The sequence below is a fragment of the Meleagris gallopavo genome, chromosome 4, assembly GCF_000146605.3.
Source record: "Meleagris gallopavo isolate NT-WF06-2002-E0010 breed Aviagen turkey brand Nicholas breeding stock chromosome 4, Turkey_5.1, whole genome shotgun sequence".
Taxonomy (NCBI): domain Eukaryota; kingdom Metazoa; phylum Chordata; class Aves; order Galliformes; family Phasianidae; genus Meleagris; species Meleagris gallopavo.
In genome coordinates, this window is record NC_015014.2 from 26,761,003 (window position 1) to 26,765,502 (window position 4,500).

Here is a 4,500-nt window from a genome sequence, read left to right on the forward strand (position 1 = left end):
GTTATTTTTTTGTTTTTTTTTTTTTTGCATCTGAATGGTGCCAAATTTTTCCAGTGCTAATTGCATCTTCTGTGATTCTAAGTGTGCTTCTAATTTAGGTTTGTAACTTCTTAGACCAGGAGCTGCCAAAGAACAACACAAGCTTTGCATATAATTACTGTCAATTTTACTGTGCTCTGACACACTGAATAGAGTAGGGCAGAAAGAAATAAACTTCTGCCATGACAAAAGGTCTGTTGGGAGTATATCCATGAAATTTTAATTTGAACGTGATGCATGGTAGATATTTGAAGATTTTAAAATATCTTTGCTCATAAATGTCACAAGACTTCTATGATCCTACTTTAATTATGTCTTTTATTACAATTGTTATAAATCTGTGCCACTGCAGAAAGTGTGCTGGCCTAAATGTGTTGCCTTTTTTCAGATCAGGCATCTGCAATAGGCCACAGTTGCAATGAACATCTCCGCTTAAGCAAAGCATATATGTTTTGTGCATTAAGTAAAGTCTTGCAGTCTTAGCTGCATTGCTATTCTGAGGACTTCCTTTTGCCACTAATGGACATCAGAAAGAATAAAAGAAATAAAAAAAAAAGTAGCAAAGGGAGTACTTTTTTTGGTCTGTAAGGCTTGAAGTGAAGAGGGGTGAAGGTGGAAAGACAGTGACATTCTTTATTTGTCTTATTTACAGAATAAAAATAAAGTGGTCTTCAAAGGTAGACTTGCTGCTTGTTCTCGGTATAGTCACTCATCCTTTTCCTTATGCACTTAGGTCAGCAGAAAATAGCATTGATATTTATGTACCTGGTAAGTACAGGAAGATGATGTTAGGCTCTGTAATGTCTCTTGGGTCAGCCTTTATATTTCTACTGTAAGTAGGGCAAAAATTGTTAATTTGTGCATGGATCATTCCACAGTTTGAGGCAATATGTGCTTATGAGACTTGGAACTGAAAGCTACTTATTGAGTGGAGAAGAAAAAAGCATCCTTTTATAGCTTTGTATTTGGAAGGGGATTGAGATTTGGGGTTAAGTTCTTTGGGAGGAATTTCATCTATATTAGGTAACGGGACAAGTTTTCAATAGCTTTTTGCAAAAATGCTTAATTTCTACTCCGTCTGTCTTGAGGTTTTGCCTGCAAGTTTTTGGATCTGGTCTTCTGATGTAAACTTAGGTGAAATCAGGGAAAACGTTTTCTAACGTTCTGAGAAAAATGCCTTCCCAAACAGCTTTATCTTACACAGACCTATTTTCACGTACAAGCCTCTAAGCAGAGGTGTACCACAGAGTTCTAAAGTATGTGGATGAGTGCTGTCTTTTCTGATTTTGTGTGCCAGTTTTTGTCATTACTTTTTTTTTTTTCCATGGAATTCCTTTTTTTTTTTTTCTTTATGACCTTTCTAGGCATAAAGGAAGTTATTTTTATGTCTGACAAATATCATGACTCTATTGAAATGACGGCGGCACGGCGGATGTTTGATTTAGCTGGTATTGTGTACAGGTAAGAGAGCTTACAATTAACTTTATTTTTATTTCAGAAAGGAAAAAAATTGTGGAAAAGAGCAACTTTAGGGCAAAAGTGTCTTCCTTTGCATTGTGCAACTTTTTATTCTCTGATAGCAGGTTTGCTCTGTATGCCTGTGAAAGATACTGAGTTGACACACAGTTGCAACATTGTCTTTCCCATGTGTGTTGCTAAAGTTCAATTTCATAATGTTTGTATGAAAAAAAAAAATCCACTTGGAGTATTCCTTTTCATTCCTGGACTTTTTTTTGAGAAGAAAATTTCACTTCATTTGCCAGTGAAATTGTGAATGTGATAGTTTGTTATGTTTTACTTGGAGAATCAGTGCTGACTTGGTTTGAGTAGTTTAGACTTCCCAGTGAGTTCTTAGAGTCCCTTACCACAAGAATTATCTGTGTATGTAACTGAAATGACTGACTGACTTTACAAGGATGACCTGATACCTATTGAAAGTTCAGTATCTTCTTGTTGTAGTCAATTTGGGCAGGTATCAGATCAGCCACCTGCAATTAATTCTTGGTGCATATAGCTGTCCAATCTTCTTTGGTCAGCATTTCTTGTGAGAATACGGAATACTAGCCTTAAAGTAATGAGAAACTGAAAAATGTTTGAAGAATAGTTTTTGAAGACACTGGCAGAGATACCTAAAGACAGTCTGTTCAACAGCTAGTTTGATAGCAATAACATGCTGTGGGTGAGGCTAATTATCTGGTCAGGGAGGCATTGCAACTCTGAAAAGTTTTACAGTATTAATATAAAGACTTCGAAAAATTTGCAAACATAACAATTCTGACAGATAAAATTTTATGATGAAAGGTACCTACTGGGTTGAGAAACATTCATGAAAAAATATAGCAGTACTTGAAATTCAGTTTTAGTCCTTCGGTGTATTTTGTGCCTACTAAGACTGTTTGACTAAGAAGCATAAATCATTCCCTTGCAAGTCAAATCTTATAACTTCTCCAGGGTGAGAAGTGTTTCTTGTATTTCAGACTGCTGTTCTGGACAAAGTACGTTATAGTCTGTCAGAGTTTCTGTGGCCAGCAGCATGAGCTCTCCTGTATTGACTGTTCTTTATTCTTGTATTGATTATTAAAGATGTAGGTGGTATTTAATGAATCTCTTGAACTGAATTGCAGAGCTTAATTAGGCACTAAATCCACACTATTTGCATAATCCTTTGTTTACTGGTAGACTGTAAAATATATGCTCAGTCCCCAAATACCTTCCGTGCTAATTGCTGTAGCAGATGCTCTAATGATAATAAAAGGAAACAATTTGTGGCTGTATTAATTTTATAGTTTTAAAGTTACAATTTTTAAATTATTCCCTCTTAACCAGTTTGGTTTTTTCCCCAATACAGTACATAATGTGATCTATTCCCCTAGCAAAAAAAAACAAAAAAACAAAAAAAACCACAGAGGCAAAGTTTGAAAATGTTTTTTGAATACGTGGTAGGGGAAAAAATGCCATCAAAATATTTGTCAAAATATATTTCAGATATTTTGTATATACACATACATATATACAATTTATATATGCATAGTATAGCATATGAAAATACACGTGTGTGTGTGTGTGTGTGTGTGTATAAAATATTTGAAAAAAATCCCAGCTCTGGTAACATGATGCTACTGCCTGCAGCTAAGTTGTTAAAACTTCTTTGACTCCTGGGTAATTTATGAACTCCAATAGCCGAAGAATGTACAGGCTGACCCACCCCATGTGTCTTTTTTTGTCTTAGTCTTTCTTGTCCAGGTTTCTCTCAGTGTGGTGCACTATAATTGGCTCCCACAGAGATGAAAACTATGTGAACCCAAGGAGGGTTTTTTCCTTCAAAAATGCGGCTGGAGCTAAAGCAAGCAAAATGTTTTAATTACTCACTAACTAATATCTATATTTTTCTTTATTTTAGGGAATTCAAGCCAAAATGTACCAAGATCATCATCGACTTTGATTCAATTAACAGCAGACCAAGTCAAAAACTTCTGTGAATTAAGTCCCATTATATCTCTAGAAGACTGTGATTATCCTTCTCTAAAAAGCTGCTAATGCCTTTCATGTTGAAGTTACTTGCAACTTTTTAATGGTTTCTATAGTAAAACAGACTTCTAAGAAATGTAAGGCATAAAATGTTCCCCTCACTTCATCTTGTCATGTGGAATCTAAATCAACTTAAAATTTTTAATGCCTTTATCAAATCTGCTTTAAAAGTCTAGAGACATGTAGATGAGACAATATAATGCATGTACAGAAAACTGTTCTGGTTCTTGCTGCATTCATCACCACATGCTCTGATTGGTTGTCAGCACTGATTTAGACTCAGTTAAACAGCAGTTCTTATTGTAACCAGTAGCACAGTCAAATATGCTAATATATGTTGATCTCTCTATTGGATGTGTGGATCTAAATAGCTGATCCTAATAAATGACAAAATGTGTTATCCATATAAATACTAATCTTCTAACTTGCATAACACTAGTATTTTAAAAGGTTATACAGATTAAAGTATATATAGTATTTTACATGTGTTACCCAACAAAAGGAAGTTGATTTTTCTATTAACTGCTATCTAACACTGTTACACTTGTGCAGTGGTGAGGCAGGAAGTTGTTCTGAGAATGGTCAATGGTGGAGCAAGCTTTAGAGACCTTTCAATTTTTTTTTTTTAACCAAGACTCCAGAATTGAAGGGGTTAGGAGGAGTACATCATTTCTCTCTTACCTTTGGGATTCCTATTTGGAGTTGGTTTTCAGGTATAGAAGGAAATTAGTTTATTGGTCTAAGTTCATTCTAGACGATCCAACACAGTTCAGTCTTAAAATTAACCTGTAAGATAACTCAATCATTTTTTGTCCTTTGAGAGAAATTGGAGATACTCAACCCATATCCACATCTGTGCCAAAAGAGGTAATTATTATGGTGTTAGCTTGTTTCCCAGTGCTGGCCTAATACTTTCATTTCATAAATGTTGCC

The 4,500-nt window shown here is 35.0% G+C and overlaps 1 long non-coding RNA gene across 1 annotated transcript; it reads left to right on the forward strand.

The window, feature by feature from the left end:
• The first annotated feature begins 17 nt into the window (after positions 1-17).
• On the forward strand, positions 18-4,188 carry LOC109367252. The gene is made up of 3 exons (XR_002114190.1): positions 18-807; positions 1,404-1,500; positions 3,440-4,188. It is a non-coding gene; the product is annotated as an uncharacterized LOC109367252 (long non-coding RNA).
• Positions 4,189-4,500: the final 312 nt, after the last annotated feature.